General features: G+C 44.9%; 1 protein-coding gene across 4 annotated transcripts in view; it reads right to left on the minus strand.

Moving 5' to 3' along the window:
• The window catches only part of PIAS1 (protein inhibitor of activated STAT 1), an 85,656-nt gene extending 67,018 nt beyond the window's left edge, over positions 1-18,638 (minus strand). For 2 of the 4 annotated variants that reach the window (XM_044283143.1, XM_044283146.1), the window contains exon 1: positions 18,414-18,491. The gene's annotated coding sequence lies outside the window, so the exon portion shown is untranslated. Of the gene's footprint in view, positions 1-18,413; positions 18,492-18,531; positions 18,596-18,622 lie in introns of those variants that run through there. The other 2 variants (XM_044283144.1, XM_044283145.1) reach the window with 2 other exon arrangements.
• Between the last annotated feature and the right edge of the window lie 1,491 nt (positions 18,639-20,129).

The raw sequence follows: 20,129 nt of genomic DNA on the forward strand, positions 1-20,129 counted from the left end.
ACACACCGCCCGCACTACATAGAAACATAGAATGTGTCGGCAGATAGATTGGCCAAATGGTTCTAGACTGCCCAATATACTGAATACTATGAATAGTCCCTGGCCCTATCTTATATGAAGGATGGCCTTATGCCTATCCCATGCATGCTTCAACTCCTTCACTGTATTTGCAGCTACCACTTCTGCAGGAAGGCTATTCCATGCATCCACTACTCTCAGTAAAGTAATACTTCCTGATATTACTTTTAAACCTTTGCCCCTCTAATTTAAAACTATGTCCTCTTGTGGTAGTTTTTCTTCTTTTAAATATTCTCTCCACTTTTACCTTGTCGATTCCCTTTATGTATTTAAATGTTTCTATCATATCCCCTCGGTCTCTTCTTTCTTCCAAGCTATACATATTAAGGTCTTTTAACCTTTCCTGGTAAGTTTTATCCTGCAATCCATGTACCAGTTTAATAGCTCTTCTCTGAACTCTCTCCAAAGTATCAATATCCTTCTGGAGATATGGTCCTCCAGTACTGCGCACAATACTCCAAATGAGGTCTTACTAGTGCTCTGTAGAGCAGCATGAGCACCTCGCTCTTTCTACTGGTAATGCCTCTCCCTATACACCCAAGCATTCTGCTAGCATTTCCTGCTGCTCTATGACTTGCCAGATTTTTTACCGTTCCTCAAGTTTTCCTAACGCTGCGTTCACACTTGAGCGCACGGGATGGAGCGCTCTGTATGCACGTTTACAATCGCAGCTCCGAAACAAGCGAACGCCCATTGTCGCGCGTTCCCGGAAGTCGTCGCACGTTCCCGTACGTAAAGACGCCCCAAAGAAGCTCCTGTACTTCTTGGGGCGTCGGGCGTTTTACAGGGCGATCGTACGCGCTGTAAAACGCTCAGGTGAGAACCATTCCCATAGGAAATCATTGGTTCTTGCCTGTTGAGCGTTTTACAGCGTGTAGGAACGCGCTGTAAAACGCTCAGGTGTGAACCAAGCCTAAATCCTTTTCCATTTGGTGTATCCCTCCAGGAACATCAACCCCGTTACAGATCTTTGTGTCATCAGCAAAAAGACACACCTTACCAATCGAGGCCTTCTGCAATTTCGCTGATAAAGATATCAAATAATATGAGTCCCAGAACAGATCCCTGAGGTACCCCACTGGTAACAAGACCATGGTCTGAATATACTCCATTGACTACAACCCTCTGTTGTCTGTCCCTCAGCTACTGCCTAATCTATTCAACAATATGGGAGTCCAAGCACAAAGACTGCAATTTATTGATAAGCCTTCTGTGTGGGACAGTATCAAAAGCCTTACTAAAGTCTAGATAAGCGATGTCTACTGCACCTCCGCCATCTATTATTTTAGTCACCCAATCAAAAAATAATTAGGGGTGCACCGAAATTCCGGCGGCCGAAAATATCGGCCGAAAATGGGCCTAATCCATTTCGGCCGATATTGGTACATATCGGCAGAAAATATCGGGGAGGGACTGGGAGGAGGAGCTGGGGGCCGGTGCGTTCACTGTGCTCCGGCCCCCAGCTCCAGTAGTTATAAAATGTGTACAATTAATAAGGATTCTATTCATGAGGCCCCCTCTGCAGTAGAACATTCAATATAGCCACATCCTACTCACAGGGCTGTTATCTTAATGCTGGCCGGCCCGGCAGACGAGCGGCAGCGTCACGACTGACGTCATGTGCCCGGCCTACTTTCTGAATGAAGGAGGCGGCGCAGGCATGTGACGTCAGTCGTGACGCTGCCGCTCGTCTGCCCGGCCGGCCAGCATTAAGATAACAGCCCTGTGAGTAGGATGTGGCTATTTATTTATTATACACACTTATATAGCGCTACTAATTCCACAGCGCTTTACAGACATTATCATCCAACTGTCCCCAATGGGGCTCACAATCTAAGTTCCCTATCAGTATGCCTTTGGCTATATTGAATGTTCTACTGCAGAGGGGGCCTCATGAATAGAATCCTTATTAATTGTACACATTTTATAACTAGTCTGTACTGGAGCGGCAATAGGGGTGGGGGGGGGGGTCTGTGGATGGCACTGTTATGGGGTGGGGGGGGGTCTGTGGATGGCACTGTTATGGGGTGGGGGGGGTCTGTGGATGGCACTGTTATGGGGTGGGGGGGGGGTCTGTGGATGGCACTGTTATGGGGTGGGGGGGGGGGGGGGTCTGTGGATGGCACTGTTATGGGGTGGGGGGGGGGTCTGTGGATGGCACTGTTATGGGGTGGGGGGGGGTCTGTGGATGGCACTGTTATGGGGTGGGGGGGGGGTCTGTGGATGGCACTGTTATGGGGTGGGGGGGGGGGTCTGTGGATGGCACTGTTATGGGGTGGGGGGGGGGTCTGTGGATGGCACTGTTATGGGGTGGGGGGGGGTCCTGTGGATGGCACTGTTATGGGGTGGGGGGGGGGGGGTCTGTGGATGGCACTTATAAACATCATAAAAAAAAAAAAAAGTATTTTAAAAGTATTTGGGCAAAAAGGCAGTTTCGGTTTTCGGTCAAGGGCATCCTGAATTTTCGGTTTCGGACCAGAATTTTCATTTCGGTGCACCCCTAAAAATAATAATAATCTATAAGATTAGTTTGACATGATCTCCCTGAAGTAAACCCATGCTGTTTTTCATCTTTCAATCCATGGGATTTTAGATGTTCCACAATACTCTCCTTAAAGGGAACCTGTCACCAGGATTTTGTGTATAAGGCTGAGGACATGGGCTGCTAGATGGCCGCTAGCACATCCGCAATACCCAGTCCCCATAGCTCTGTGTGCTTTCATTGTGTCAAAAAACTGATTTGATACATATGCAAATTTACCTGAGATGAGTCCTGTATGTGAGATGAGTCAGGGACAGGACTCATCTCAGGTTAATTTGCATATGTATCAAATCGTTTTTTTTACACAATAAAAGCACACAGAGCTATGGGGACTGGGTATTGCGGATGTGCTAGCGGCCATCTAGCAGCCCATGTCCTCAGCCTTATACACAAAATCCTGGTGACAGGTTCCCTTTAAGTATGGTTTCCATTAATTTCCCCACTATTGATGTCAGGCTTACTGGCCTATAGTTGCCCGATTGTGAATGGGCGCATTTGCCAATTTCCAATCGTCTGGGACAACTCCTGTTGCCAGTGATTGGTTAAATAAATCTGTTAATGGTTTTGCTAGTTCACCGCTGAGCTCTTTTAATAGCTTTGGGTGTATCCCATCAGGCCCCTGTGACTTATTTGTATTAATTTTAGACAGCCGACTTAGAACCTCTTCCTCTGTAAAGACACATGCATCAAAAGATTCATTAGTCTTCTTTCCTAACTGAGGTCCTTTTCCTTCATTTTCCTTTGTAAAAACTGAACAGAAGTATTCATTGCTCCTCAGGGTATTGAGCAGGTTGCTGGCCAGCTCGATAACCAGATCTCTCCCGCATCGAGAATATCTGGGACTGGATGGAGCGACTGATGTCCTGTGCACAGCAGCCAACAACCATGTTGGCTGATCTACGGCTCCAAGGTGAAAGAGCTTGGAATGACATCCCACAGGAGCATACCTACCATCTGTATGACCATTACCATGCCAGAGTGCCAGCCTGTACCACAGCAAGGGGAGATGCCACCCAGTATTAAAGGGGTTGTTCGGGTTCAGAGCTGAACCTGGACATACCCTTATTTTAAGCCAGGCAGCCCCCCTGAGGGTAGCATCGGAGCATCTCATGCTCCAATGCGCTCCCTTGCCGTGCGCTAGATCGCACAGACTCTTGTCTTTAATAACACACTGCCGAGCGGAAACTTCTGCCCGGCAGTGTGTTTGGTGATGTCACTGGCTCTGATTGGCAGGCTTTAGGTCGGCCCTAGCCGGTTTACTGGATAGGGCAGCGCTAAATCCCACCCATCAGTGCTGGTGACGTCACCGGGCTTCCAGGCAGCCCCATGCAGAGCCCCGATACGTCACCCGATCTAAAAATAAAATGCCTTTGCCCTGCGCGATTTAGCGCAGGGCAAAGGAGAACATCGGAGCATGAACTGCTTTGATGCTCCTGTCAAGGGGGCTGCCTGGGTGAAAATGGAGGCATGTCCGGGTTCAGCTCTGAACCCAGACAACCCCTTAAGGACTCAGCCCTATTGGCCATTTTTTTTACAAATCTGACCAGTGTCACTTTAATTGCTGATAACTTTAAAACGCTTTGACTTATCCAGGCCGTTCTGAGATTGTTTATCATCACATATTATACTTCATGACACTGGTAAAATTAAGTAAAAAAAAAAATTCGAAATATTAAATTTACCAAAAATTTGTAAAAAAAAAAAGTTTTAATTTCTCTACTTCTATAATACATAAGTAATAACTATTTTTGGAGGTATTACTATCATTCCCAAAATGATCCAAACATGAAGTAGACATATGGGGAATGCAATTTTACTTTTTGGGGATGTTACAAGGCTTAGAAGCAAATCTTGAAATTTTTCAAAAACCCAATTTATAGGGACCAGTTCAGGTCTGAAGTCACTTTGCGAGGCTTACAAAATAGAAACCACCCCTCAAGGTATTCAAAACTGATTTTACAAACTTTGTTAACCCTTTAGGTGTTCCACAAGAATTAATGCAAAATAGAGATACAATTTAAAAATTTCACTTTTTTGGCAGATTTTCCATTTTAATTTTTTTCCAGTTACAAAGCAAGGGTTAACAGCGAAACCAAACTCAATATTTATGTGTCCGTAAACTGCTTTATGGGCACACGGCAGGGCGCAGAAGGAAAGGAATGCCATACGGTTTTTGGAAGACAGATTTTGCTGGACTGTTTTTTTTGACACTTTGTCCCATTTGAAGCCCCCCTGATGCACCCCTAGAGTAAAAAGTCCCAAAAAGTGGCCCCATTTTAGAAACTACAGGATAGGGTGGCAGTATTGTTGGTACTAGTTTAGGGTACATATGATTTTTGGTTGCTCTATATTACACTTTTTGTGAGGCAAGATAACAATAAATAGCTGTTTTGGCACAGTTTTTATTTTTTGTTATTTACAACATTTATCTGACAGGTTAGATCATGTGGTTTTTTTATAGACCAGGTTGTCACGGATGTGGCGATACCTAATATGTATACTTTTTTTTTTTTATTTATGCAAGTTTTACACAATGATTTCTTTTTTGAAGCCCATGTTTTAGTGTTTCCATAGTTTGAGAGCCTAAATTTTTTCAGTTTTTGGCCGATTAACTTAGGTATGGTATGATTTTTGCGGTAGGAGATGACGGTTTTATTGGCACTATTTTGGGGTGCGTGCAACTTTTTTTATCAATCGCTATTACACTTTTTGTGATGTAAGGTGACAAAATTGTTTATTTAGCACAGTTTTTATTAAAAAAATTTACGGTGTTCATCTGAGGGGTTAGGTCATGTGATATTTTTATAGAGGCGGTCGATACGGATGCGGCGATACCAAATATGTATACTTTTTTTTATTTACATAAGTTTTACACAATAACCGCTTTAAAAAAAAAAAAAAAATATGATGTTTTAGTGTCTCCATATTCTGAGCCATAGTTTTATTTTTTGGGCAATTGTCTCAGGTAGGGGCTCATTTTTTGCGGGATGAGGTGACGGTTAGATTGGTACTATTTTGGTGGGCAAACGCCTTTTTGATTGCTTGCTGTTGTACTTTGGGATGTAAGGCGACATTTATTTTTTACGGTGTTCCTCTGAGAGGTTAGGTCATGTGATATGTTTATAGAGCCGGTCGATACGGACGTGGCGATACCCAATATGTATACTTTCTGTAAAACGCTCAGGTGAGAACCATGCCCATAGGGAAACATTGGTTTTTGTCTGTTGGAACGCGCTGTAAAACGCTCAGGTGTGAACCCAGCATAAGGCTACTTTCTCACTAGCGGCACAGAGCTCCGGCAGGCTGTTCAGTCGGGTGAACAGCCTGTCGGATCCGTCCTGCCGCTAGTGACTGTGAGCCTCCGGACTCCCACTCCGTCCCCATTGACTATACAGGGAGTGCAGAATTATTAGGCAAGTTGTATTTTTGAGGATTAATTTTATTATTGAACAACCATGTTCTCAATGAACCCAAAAAACTCATTAATATCAAAGCTGAATATTTTTGGAAGTAGTTTTTAGTTTGTTTTTAGTTTTAGCTATTTTAGGGGGATATGTGTGTGTGCAGGTGACTATTACTGTGCATAATTATTAGGCAACTTAACAAAAAACAAATATATACCCATTTCAATTATTTATTTTTACCAGTGAAACCAATATAACATCTCAACATTCACAAATATACATTCAAAAACAAAACAAAAACAAATCAGTGACCAATATAGCCACCTTTCTTTGCAAGGACACTCAAAAGCCTGCCATCCATGGATTCTGTCAGTGTTTTGATCTGTTCACCATCAACATTGCATGCAGCAGCAACCACAGCCTCCCAGACACTGTTCAGAGAGGTGTACTGTTTTCCCTCCTTGTAAATCTCACATTTGATGATGGACCACAGGTTCTCAATGGGGTTCAGATCAGGTGAACAAGGAGGCCATGTCATTAGATTTTCTTCTTTTATACCCTTTCTTGCCAGCCACGCTGTGGAGTACTTGGACGCGTGTGATGGAGCATTGTCCTGCATGAAAATCATGTTTTTCTTGAAGGATGCAGACTTCTTCCTGTACCACTGCTTGAAGAAGGTGCCTTCCAGAAACTGGCAGTAGGACTGGGAGTTGAGCTTGACTCCATCCTCAACCCGAAAAGGCCCCACAAGCTCATCTTTGATGATACCAGCCCAAACCAGTACTCCACCTCCACCTTGCTGGCATCTGAGTCGGACTGGAGCTCTCTGCCCTTTACCAATCCAGCCATGGGCCCATCCATCTGGCCCATCAAGACTCACTCTCATTTCATCAGTCCATAAAACCTTAGAAAAACCAGTCTTGAGATATTTCTTGGCCCAGTCTTGACGTTTCAGCTTGTGTGTCTTGTTCAGTGGTGGTCGTCTTTCAGCCTTTCTTACCTTGGCCATGTCTCTGAGTATTGCACACCTTGTGCTTTTGGGCACTCCAGTGATGTTGCAGCTCTGAAATATGGCCAAACTGGTGGCAAGTGGCATCTTGGCAGCTGCACGCTTGACTTTTCTCAGTTCATGGGCAGTTATTTTGCGCCTTGGTTTTTCCACACGCTTCTTGCGACCCTGTTGACTATTTTGAATGAAACGCTTGATTGTTCGATGATCACGCTTCAGAAGCTTTGCAATTTTAAGAGTGCTGCATCCCTCTGCAAGATATCTCACTATTTTTGACTTTTCTGAGCCTGTCAAGTCCTTCTTTTGACCCATTTTGCCAAAGGAAAGGAAGTTGCCTAATAATTATGCACACCTGATATAGGGTGTTGATGTCATTAGACCACACCCCTTCTCATTACAGAGATGCACATCACCTAATATGCTTAATTGGTAGTAGGCTTTCGAGCCTATACAGCTTGGAGTAAGACAACATGCATAAAGAGGATGATGTGGTCAAAATACTCATTTGCCTAATAATTCTGCACTCCCTGTAATGGGGGAGGGGCGGAGTTCCGGCAAGGCACAGCGAGAGGCTGCCGGAATAAAACTACGACATGTCCGACATTTATTTCAGCAGCCTCTTGCTGTGCGCTGCCATGCCTCGTCGGAACTCCGCCCCAGTATAGTCAATGGAGACGGAGCGGCAGTCCGGAGGCACATGGTCACTAGCAGGAGGACGGAGCCTTAGATAACAAAACTGCAATGTGTAAGCCCCACAGCTGCGGTCACCCCATTTACCTATACAAGTTATATATATCAAAACAATAGTCACAAAAAAAAGGAACCCATTGCAATAATTAAGTTGTGTGTCAGTTTTAGAATTAAAAAAATTGAAAAGGTATACTTAAAATAAAAAAACTAAAAATAAAAATCTTTAATAAGAATTAAAGGAAACCGGTCACCACGATTTTGTGCATAGAGCTGGGGACATAGGCTGCTAGATGGCCACTAGCACATCTGCAGTACCCAGATCCCATAGCTCTCTGCGCTTTTATTGAGTTAAAAAACAGTTTTGATCGATATGCAAATTACCTGATATGAGTCCTGTAGCCGGAGATGAGTCAAGCGGAAAGGAGCCCAGCACCGCCCCGCGTCCTCCGAATGTCCTCCTTGCTGGCTGACGTCACAGAGCTGGAGCGCCGAAATCTCGCGATGAGCGAGCTAGCGCATGCGCAGTGTCGGCATCATGTTCATTCTCTGTGCTGGCATCAGCACAGGGAACGAACTATGCATGCGCTAGCTCGCGCATCACGAGATTTCGGCGCTCCAGCTCTGTGACGTCAGCCAGCAAGGAGGAGATTCGGAGGACGCAGGACGGTGCTGGTCTCCTTTCCGCTTGACTCATCTCTGGCTACAGGACTCATATCAGGTAATTTGCATATCGATCAAAACTGTTTTTTAACACAATAAAAGCGCAGAGAGCTATGGGATCTGGGTACTGCAGATGTGCTAGTGGCCATCTAGCAGCTCTTGTCCCCAGCTCTATGCGCAAAATCATGGTGACAGGTTTCCTTTAACAGTTTTGCGCCCCCCCCCCCCCCAAATTAAACCCCAAAAAATAAAATAAAATAAAAATCATGGTAATAAGCTCTACATGTCAAGCAAAAAAAAAAAAAAAAAAAACATTGCAAAAATTATTTTTGTAGTAAAACAAGTGAAAAAGTTAGGGTTACTAAACCACCATGTGCATAAAATCACAAAGACACATTCAGACTTTTTTTTTTGCCCGGTCATGAAAGGGTTAAAGAGGACCTGTAGCAACCTGCTAGCAAGTCTGTTTTAGTAACTACTACTAATTATAATTCTGGAGCAGTATTTCTTCTAGAAAGGTCAAATTGGTATTACCAGTTCTTTTTTCTTTTTTTGGGAGAGGGGGGGGGGGGGTTTCCTTGAACTGACAGGATCAGACTATACAGTTAATAAAAGATAATGATGGCTGCACACATACAATAAAGCTGAGAAATGGGGATCATTCTAAATTCAAATAGTATTATACCTACTATAAATGGGAAAATAGAAGCTCTTCGAGCACTTTTTTGATCAAACATGTGTCGGGCCCATCTACCAGGCGTCAAGGTGGATTCCACAGATGGGTACCTAACACTAATACACCGCCTCTCGGACTATCCAAGTCCACATTTTCAGGGCACTGTAGGAACCAGCTACATTTGCACTTTGCTCAGAAGCCTCAGGCAGATGAGCGTTTGGTCAGTCTAAAGAGGCGCTACCCTCAATAAACATTACAGAAATATTTAGACTAGCACATTCATAGGTGCATATCCATAAAGCAAATATGGTTAATAAAAAAAATTATAAATGGCTGCACACACATACAATAAAGCTGAGACATGGGGATCATTCTATACAGTGACAGACCCCAACTGGAAACACCCATCTGGACCTTCATTACAAACTTCTAGTAATTTATTCATAACTTCTTGCAGGATTAATAAAGGAATTGCACAACAGAGTCATAATAGATGCTGCAGAATTGGTATTACATGGGGATGCAAGTAGTTACTAGAACAGGCATGTCAGGAGAGGCGACAGGTCCTTTAAAAAAAATAAAGACAGGCCAAAACCTGAAAATGTCATAAGAAAGGATACTCTCCAGTTGCAGCTCCGGTACTCGCTGAAAGGCTTTGTTTACTTGGCTGCATCAATGACGTGCCGTATACCACTGTGGTCGGTGATTGGCTGCAGCGGTCATGTGGGGTAGACATCATGTCATGGATGCCATGTAGACAAAGCCCAGAGGGGGTACCAGAGCTGTGGTACTGGCTGCTCGCTTTATAGGGTATTACCAGATAGAAAAAAAAAAATGCAGCCTTATAATATTTTACAAAAAAAATAAAAATAAAAAAAAAGGGGGGCTGAGGGTACATCCTGCAGATTCAATATCCGCCACAGCTGTATCTGCATCGCCCAGCCAATGAAGCTCTTAAAGGGTAGGTCACGTACCGTGCAAGCCACACCCGCCATACCCCACGGCCATTAACAATTCAGAACTAAACAATGTGATCCTAATTAAAATTAAATTATTGCGCTCTGCGGCGCGTATGGCTGAACAGTACACCATCACAGCGTGGCCACCGACACCACAACGTGTGGTTGTGCCCAAATACATTTCATGTGAAACCACCCAGACGAGGGGAACTCCATTAGACGTTCCCGAGGTGAATTTACTTTGACACTGGTCATCAGCCACTCCCGAACAGATGCTGCCTGCTCCCCTTTGCTTCACCAGCTGTAGCGGGCAGCAGTGGCCTGCCTATGTCATTGCTGGAGCAGAGAGCAGCGGTGTCCTGACTCTTCAGACAGCAGCTGGTGGGGGAGGGGGGCGTTTATTCTAACAGAATACAAGCCACTGCTGCCTGAGGTGTCTAGTAGTCCAAGCTGCATGGCAACCTCCATTCTGATTTCTCCTGTAATGGACACAAGACAAGATAGTGATAAGGTAAATGGTCACCAGCTGAATCTGGCATAAGGATTTTCCTATCCATCGCCGTGATAATAACTATTGGGGCCTGCATGGGTTTTACTTCTAGGAGAGTATTAGTACAAGTGGCCATACGCATTCAGTAGCCGGCAGTTGGACACTTGCTCATTCAGTAGTTACCCCTCCCGAACCCCCATGTATATTTGGGTCGGTGTCGCACTTTTTGATTCATTGCCAGGTGCAGGAGTCAAAGTTGCTCATACCAAACGACAGATGGGTCCTATTGATGAAAGCCCAGACCAGGTCACAGATCACCAGAGATCGATTGGTCACTGCTGCTTTAACTTATGGCAATGTCAAAGGGGTTAACCAGTATCTACAACAACACCCCCCTCATGGGAATATACTTACCCCGCTCCCTGCGGCACTCCCTGTGGATCCGTCCTCCATTGACTTTCAGTGGTGTTCAAAACGGATCCATCTTGGCTATGTTAAAGATAGTACAAACTGATCCGTTCTGAACAGATGCATGCAGTTGTATTATCTGAACGGATCCGTCTCTGCAGATCCACGATGGATCCGCACCAAACGCAAGTGTGAAAGTAGCCTTACGCACATATACTGCAGTCCTTTTGCCAACCCCTGGCTTAGCTTTTCGGCTCCCTTTTTCGCCAAAATATTGTCACATGGTAAAAGTGGCCTTTGCGATTATTTTTATGCCAGACGACCTTAATAAATGAACCCTAATAATGTGTTCAGAAAACAAGGGTCGGATATTCCTAATGCATGGTCAGCTTATGGTAAGGCCAAACAGAACAGATTTCATTCTACGCACTGCAAAGGGCGATATGGTGGATATCGACAGCATAAATTTATCCGATATGGATTAAAATCCGCACCGAAAGCAAATTTACCCTGCAGATTTTTTTAGCAAGGTGTGAACAACATTTCTTACCATCTCATTTACTTTGTTGGTACTGTAAAATGCTGGGGATTTGCTGCAGGCATAAGCACGGTCTCCATCCAGTGCGGCCTTCAGATAGATGCCTTAGGCCTCATGCACACAGCCGCTAAAAACGAGGTGCGTGCCACATTTTGCGGATCGCTATGTCCTGCCCTCTGTTAGAGCTGCCTATTCTACAAAATAGACAAGAATAAGGACACGTTCTCTCTTTTTTTTGAAGGGGCGCGGAACGGACATGCAGATAGTAGGGCGTGCTGTTCAAATTTTTTGTGGCCCCATTGAAATTAATAGGTCCACATCCTCATAAGCAAAAAATGCAGATCGGATGCAGACCAAAACCACGGTAATTAACACCGTGATTTCCAGCCAAAACCAAGTGCGGCTCTAAGCACAGAACAGGTGAAGATCTGTAAGGCCCCAATCACACAACCATAGTTTTATTGTGGATCCATTCATTTTAATGGGGCTGCAAAAGATGTAGACAGCACACCGTATGCTGTCGGCATCCGCACATCCCCGCTAAAAAATTTAAAAAAAATTATATATCCTATTTTTTGTCCTATTATTGTCTGTTTCCTGGACAAGGATAGGCAGTTCTAACAGAGGGCAGGACGTACCAATCCGCAAAGTGAAGAACGCTGGGCAATTTTCAGACTACAAAAACAGCTACGGCCCCGTGTGCATGAGGCCTAAAAGCTTAAGAGTTTATACCCGTCAGTAAGGACTCATGCACACGGCGGTTGTTTGGGTCTGCATGAGAGCCGCCGTTCCGTGGCTCCGCAAAAAAATAAATAAAAAATTAACCCGTCCTATTCTTGTCCACGCTTTGCGGACAAGAATAGGCAGTTATATTAAAGGCTGTCCGTGCAGTTCCGCAAATTGCAGAACGCACACGGGCACCATCCGTGTTTTGCGGACCGCAAAACACACAACGGTTGTGTGCATGTAGCCTAAGCCACAGACAGCACACGTAGTCATTGATTTTGTGGTGCTTATTCACACTTTCCGTTTGACTGTGGCTCAGTGGAAAAATAACAGATGTGCAATACTTTGGTCTGTTTTTGTGCGCCCCTAAAAATCCATGAGATCTGGGTTCTGTCTGATTCATTGCACAGAAAAATGTTGGGGAAAAAAGCTGCCTTTTTAGTGGATGCCAACCTGCTGAGAAGCTTTGTTTGGGGTGGCTATGTGAACTAGAAGGCACATATAATAAAGTTACAGATTTTTATCAAGTAAAATGAACATAACTTGAGAAAATAGCCACAGGCATCCTCTAGGTACCAGTGTGACTTTACTGGACAGCAATGAGTTTATCCAGAGAGTTAGGGCCTATAGGCTAAAACAACTAGTTAGCCCACCCACAGTGAGACACCCCGACTACACTGCAGGTCATCAGAACTAATACAAGTTCTCAGGGCTCCATGCACCTGAAAGGCAGCAGAGCTGCAGTACCGTGGCCCGTCCACTACACAGCGGGCAGAACCTTGTGCTTCCATCCACTGTATAGTCTCTGGCACCTGCCCAAAACAGTTGATTGGTGGGAAAGCGGGGTGCTGAAGCCCCAATGATCTAAGGGTACTATCACACTAGCGGTTTTCTTTTCCAGCATTGAGTTCCGTCCTAAGGGCTTTATACCGGAAAAGAACCGATTTGTTTTATCCCCATGCATTCTGAATGGAGAGTAATCAGTTTAGGATGCATCAGTTCAGTCACTGAACGGCGTTTTGGATGGAGGAAATGGTATTATCTCCGTCTAAAATTCCGGACCAGTTGCCAAAATGCAGAATCCGGCATGAATTTACATTGAAATGTATTAGTGCCGTATCCTGCATTAAAAATACTGCAATGCCGGATTTGTCCTTCATGCGCAGACCGGTAAAAGTGTGAAAAAAAATATATATATATAACTGATCCATTACTCTGGATGACATCCGGAGAGATACAAATACATTGCAAGAATGGATCTAAGATGGATCTGCATCCTGGTCCGTCTACAAATGCTGTCCGTTGGCATGCAGATTTCCGGATCCAGCAGGCAGTTTTGGCGACAGAACTGCTTGACGCTTTACTCTGCCGCAAAGTGTGAAAGTAGCCCAATAGTGATGAACTATCCAGAGGAGAGGTCATCAATATCCAGGTAAACACCAGCCTAGCACCTTCCTCTAATATCCACCATCCAGACCTTCGGAGAGGCCGGGGTATCCAGCCAATCAGACAAATAAAAATAAAAAATAAAAAAAAAGGCAAAACTGTAACCATTTAGACCAAGAATGCAAAAGGACCCGTTGCCTAAGGCTACTTTTACACTTGCGGCAGAGTGATCCGGCAAGCAGTTCAGTCGCCGGAACTGCCTGCCGGACCCGGCAAAACGTATGCCAACTGATGGCAGAAACCAGATCCGTCTTATAAATGCATTGAAATGCCGGATCCGTCATTTATTTTTTTCAAATTTTTTTCGTTCTGCGCATGACGGATCCAGCATTCCAGTATTTTGAATGCCAGATCCGGCACTAATACATTCCTATGGAAAATAAAATGCTGAATCTGGCATTCAGGAAAGTGTTCGTTTTTTTGGCCGGAGATAAAACCGTAGCATGCTGCGGTATTATCTCCGTCTTGAACAGTCAAAAAGACTGAACTGAAGACATCCTGATCAGATTGCTCTCCATTCAGAATGCATTAGGATAAAACTGATCAGTTCTTTTCCAGTATAGGAGTACCCCTAGAACGGAACTCTGGAAATGCCGGAAAAGAAAAACGCAAGTGTGAAAGTACCCTAATACTGGACAATCCAAACAAGAGACAGCGACAGCAGGCAGGGGCCACACAGCGCAGGGCTCAACAGCGGCACAATAGTTGCAGTCCATAGACCTACACCGAGGCTACATTCACACGACAGGGAAAAACAGTCATTTACGGGTCCCTTTCAAGAACAAAAAGGTAGTCTACATGGTTTCAAAGAAAAAAAAAAAATTATAATTTGACGGCCCATAAATAATGGGCGTAAAAAAAAAAAAAAAAAAAAAATAGACAATGTCCTATTTTGTCAGTTTTCACTGACTGACAGCCCCCATACCATTGGAGGGGACAAGTTTTTAATGGCCATTTCTCAGAAAGGCATCAGTGACAAAAAATAAATAAATACACGGACCATTATATTGTAGACTTAGGGCTCATGCACACGTTGCCGTTGCCTGTTTTGCAGTCCGCAAAACAGATAGCGACTATGTGCGTTCTTGCAGAACGTCCAGCACATGATATAACATGTCCTATTATTGTCCTCATTAAGGACAAGGATAGGCCTGTTCTATCTTTTTTTGCAGGTGCCACGTAATAGACATACAGATGTGGACGGCAGGCGGTGTGCTGTCTGCATTTTTTGCGGCCCCATTGAAGTGAATGGATCCAATTACTGTATCTAAATAAAAAGCCGAACCCTGCTTTGTGCCTCATTAAAAGGCAGAGTTCGTATTTTGCATTTTGATAACAGTAATTTATGCGAATAAACAAAGTGAGACGTGATAGAGGCGGATACAGCAACCCAAATCCAATCCACTAAACCCTACCTGCAACCTTCATATCAGTTTGGGCAACAAAGTATCAGGAAGGCAGTGTAATAAAGCACAACATTTGCCTGCCTGCATATCGGCACAATTTTACAGACTGTATAAAAAGGGCCTACCGGAAATAAAAAGGTGTCCGCCTGACCGACATCTGCAGCCAGCACTTACAGGCCCACACCTCTGAAAAGGAAGGAAATCCTCAGAGACCACAGATATACGCTGTACCAAACCTCCCATAATGGAAGATGAGGTAGGACTGTCAGCCCCCTACTGCCCGCATGAACAGGATGTAAGGCGGCCGAAAAAAGGACTCAGCGTGGCCTGCAGTAATACACATTATCACACTTTGTGGAATGCAGCTGGGGGGGGGGGGGGGGGGGGCACCAATAGAGTTTTCGGTGCAATTTTTCAAGGTCCGCCCCTTCCTCCCCCCACACACTTCCCATTTCACAAAACAGGAAAACTATATATAGGAGACTTTACTTTACACGGCAACTAGAAGTTGTAAAGTAGGGCTGAAACGATCACTCGATTGAATCAAGTAATTCGACACACACCCAAAAAAAAAAAAACACAAGGATTTGTATCGAGGATTCGTTTGTGTCATGTGACCACTGAGCGGGAGTGAAACGCTTGCTATTACTTACCGCTCTGTGGTCACCGGCCAGACCGCGCTGCACTGGATCCTGACACATCGTCAGGTCATAGTGCACGTAAGCGCACACTATGGCCCGACGCTGTGTGACGTCAGGATCCAGTGCAGCGCGGAGAAGATGGAGGAGCTGTGGAGCGGCGCCCCTACAGGAAAGGTAAGCATTTTATTTCACTGGCGCTGGGGACATGGCACTGAAGGGGAACAGCCGGCAATGGATGGCAGATGGGAGTTGGGGACATGGAGGGGCTGACTGATGGCACTGAGGGAGTGGAGGACATTGCAATGGATGTCATGGAGGGGCAGAAGGCACTGGGGGAACTGATGCACTTGGGTTGATGAGTTTTTATAAAGGAAACCAGTCTATTAATTTATTCTTATAACTCGATTACTGAAATAGTTTACTGCAGCCCTATTGTAAAGCTTCAACTATTTCCTTATGGGGACTGACTGATAAATGGGACATACTTTAGGCAGTACTGCATACAGTATTTACACGCAGCTGGTATGCACAGGAGGGGGGGGTAGGCAGAGTGACTTTCACCTGAAAAATGGTGATACAACTACCAGAATGTGCTACAAGATGCCCAAAGACCAGGCTCTGAACACCGCCTGGCTGACACGTGCCCTGGCTGTCACTACATACAGCTGTCAGCCCGTCATTCCTAGAGAACGCAAACATTTGCTACCTGTTTCCTAAAATACATTCATACTGGAGCTGAGCGAGACATCTGCTGTCAAGAACCGGCTATTTACCCACAAAATAATGGCGTAAAGTTCACCAAATACCGTAGTAAAGCAGCTCCGCAGACTCCATCGGGCAGCTTGCCAATATTTGCAGGACGTACAATGGCAGGCGATGCAGCAATTAAAGTGACAGAACTATTTATAAAAGATAATTAGTTGTAATACACAGAAGAGCAGATCAAAAGGCCGGGACAGTTCAGGGCTGATGGAGTAAAATCAGCAGAAGATAAATGAAAAAAAAAAAAATTATATATATATATATATATATATATATATATATATATATATATATATATATATATATATTTTTTTTTTTTTTTTTTCTTCTTAAAATAAATAAAAATATAAGTGTCAGCACCTTCTCTAGTGCAAACAAGGGGGTGCAGCTGGCCAAATATGGATGTTAGCAAGTCCAATAAGATAAAAAAGTACAAAAATCTTTATTTACCCAAACAGGACATGAAAGTGCTGCCCACTAATATATATATATCCATCCTACTGTACAGCATCAGCCACCATGATCTACTCACAAACTACATGTTCTAGTCCCAGATCTCAGCTGCCAAACAGAAACTGTCAGTAAGCAGGCTCATCTCCTAGTGCCACCGCTGACCATACAGCCATATGAAAACTCATACGTGACGCAGATTGCAAAATCCCTTGTCCGCTGTCCAGAGCAACCATCCATTTTGAGGGCGCCTTCACACGTCGCGGATTTTGTTACAGACATCCATGCGCCGGACGCCCTGTTCAGATAAATGCAACCAATTTTCTGTCACGGAAATTTCTGCAACAAAATCCAAAGAGCGAGAAGGCGCCAATAGAAGCCCTTTTGAAAATGAAAGTAGTTTTCTCCTTCTCCCCATGATTTAATAATAATCCATATTCAGCTACACTCATTTCTGAAGTATCTAGTAGCACTCCCGACACATCCGTTTTACATTCTGGAGCATCTTTTTTTATTATAATTCTAAACTATACTGTCCCTCTACTATTGATCCTGGAAATGTACGAATCATTTGACAATTGAGTGATAACCAGCCACCAGTATAGAATTAGCGCACGCAGACTGTATAAGGCTATGTCCACAGTCGCGTTGTGAACTGTTCCAACATAAATGCTGACAAAACTCACTGCATGCAGCGGCATTTGCCCAGCCGAACCCCGGCATTTATGATGAGAAAAGCGTCCGGATCCCATTATAGTGAACGGGGTTCCGGCGGTACACGGTTGTATCTGTTGAGGTCCGGTAGCCTCAGCCGAATCGGGCATCCGGAATTCAAATGTCCCTACAAATTACAATTATTTCTCTTTCTGGTCCCACGTACCGACCAATATCGATCCGGGGCAGCCATGGGACGCTGTGCCACTGCAGCCTGGTAAACACACCACAGGGTACAGGCTGCAAGTACTGGATAGAACAGGTAGGTGCATTTCTTCTAGTTACTGAAGCTCCTTAAGTGCCTCATTCAGAGCCCAAGCTCTCAGAAAAATGACAACTGTAAGAAGCCTGAAGAGTTCTTCACCTCCAGCAGTCTAGGGTCCAAACACAGACCTGGCAGACGTACCCATAACAGGCACAGCTGAAGATGCCAACCACAAGCAGAGCAGGGCACTGTATGCACAAGGGAAACAAACACAAGACATCCTACAGCAGCTCTGTGCCCACCATGACAGCACACTGTTACACTGGAGAGATGACAGGACAGGCAAATAACGCTGCATGTAAACAAAGCCTGAAGTGGAGGCATGGCACAACCCAGGAACATGGACAGAGAAGACATGTCAGGTGGGGGAGGGGTGGAGGAGCAGCAGAGACATGGTGAGGAGCCCCCCATGGCAGGGGATGGATGAGAAGTGTCAGGCTCACCTCTCTGCACAGTCCGCTCCTGTCGCCGCACACGTCCCTGTAGCACAACTCTGCCCTCTCACCCAGCACTAACCAGGGTCACCCACCCGGTCCTCCCCTCACTCACCCCAGACCCCCTCCCTTCCACCACCACGGAGAGCAGCAACAATAACAGAGCAGACTGGACCCCTCCACACAGCCCGCTCAGCTCTTTCTGCTTCTGGTCCCCGCCTTTCCTGGCTCACCGATCCATTGGTCAACCCCGACCGGAACCTAAGACTCCCCTCATCGGACACAGGGCGGGATCCCGGTCCCGCAATTCCAGCTGCGCTTTACCTTCAGTTCCGCACTGTCCGCCATCTTGCCGCTCTGCGCGCATGCGTAATGAACCCGCCGCGACGTGGCTCCGACGCGCCCGTGATGTCATCGCGTAGAATTTGAATAAAGGCGCGAAGGGTCCGGGAGCGTGTGAGGGCGGTCACGTGGTGTGTTGTTGCTGGCGGTGACAAGTGTCACCTGTGTGTCAGCATGCTGTCGTTGCGCCGGGTCCACGCTGGGGTTTTATTTTCAATGGCTAGTCGGTGCGGGTCCTAAAACCGTGTTGCTGGCGACAAAGAGGGGGTATGTTCACCTGGAGTTTGGATTTCGGTGTGGGTTCTGCACCTTGCAAATCGTTTTTATCCCTCATGGTTTTAAAACTTGGAAAAAGCATGGAAAAAGGACAGAATCTGGAAATGGCTAGGTGCGGTGCGTTTGGGACTTTTCTCACTTTGCAATGGTGAAAACCTGTAAAGTCACACCTGCACCTGTTTTCTGTCCAAATGTGGATTTTGAATGGAGATGTGTTCAAGCATTCAAACTCTATAAGGCCTCATGTACACGACGGTTGTGTGCATCCGCGTCCGTTCCGTCATTTTTCACAGTTTAGCGGAGATCCCATTTATTTTTATGGAGCTGTGAAAAAAACTGATGTTTTTTCTCCGCGTCCGTGATTCCAGTCCGTCCCAAAAATATAACCTGTCCTATTCTTGTCAGTGGAAAACAGAGGACGGACCCATTCAAGTCAATGGGTCAGTCAAAAAAAAGGATGCACAACTAGTATGTCGTCCGTATCCATTTTTTTCTACAAGACCTTGGTGCAATAAAATTACACTTTTCATTAACCTTCCCTTTTTTTTTTTTTTCCGTCAGACAAAAAAAAAGGAAGACACAAGGAAACACAACTGAAGCAAAATCGGACAGTGAAAAAACACTGTTGTGTGCATGAGGCCTATGTGATACGTTTATAAAATAAAGATGTGTAGAAGGGCACTCAACAAATGGAGTCACATCGAAATATAGAAATTCGAATATATTGCGATTTATTGAACATAATCTAAAATAGACAACTGGTGTAGTAAAAACAGCAAAAGTAAAACCCAATAAAAAGGCGTATCATATGGGCATAAAATGGCAATCAAACAAGCAATGTAGACCTGTTAAAAATTAATGGGAGGAGGGAGTTCCAATTATATGTCCAGTACCACCAAATTGCATACTGTCTTTGCAACACTGATGCTAACTGATACATTGGTGTAACCGTTTTGTTCTGTTTGTTACTATTATGATAGCGATTCATTTGTTGCTATTCCGGCCTTATAATTGTCTACTGGTTCCTAATGGCGGCGCAATTGATCACTATACTATCTATTAGCTACTCGGTAGCTAGCACTCTGATAATGGGTCTCCTGTGATCTAAAAATCTAATCACTGCCCCCTGACATGTTTCGCCATATACACGGCGTCTTCAGGGGATCGGGCAGTCTGCGCAGAGATTGGCGTTCCTGGTTGTATTTATTACCTC

This window comes from Bufo gargarizans, chromosome 2 (assembly GCF_014858855.1).
Source record: "Bufo gargarizans isolate SCDJY-AF-19 chromosome 2, ASM1485885v1, whole genome shotgun sequence".
Classification (NCBI taxonomy): domain Eukaryota; kingdom Metazoa; phylum Chordata; class Amphibia; order Anura; family Bufonidae; genus Bufo; species Bufo gargarizans.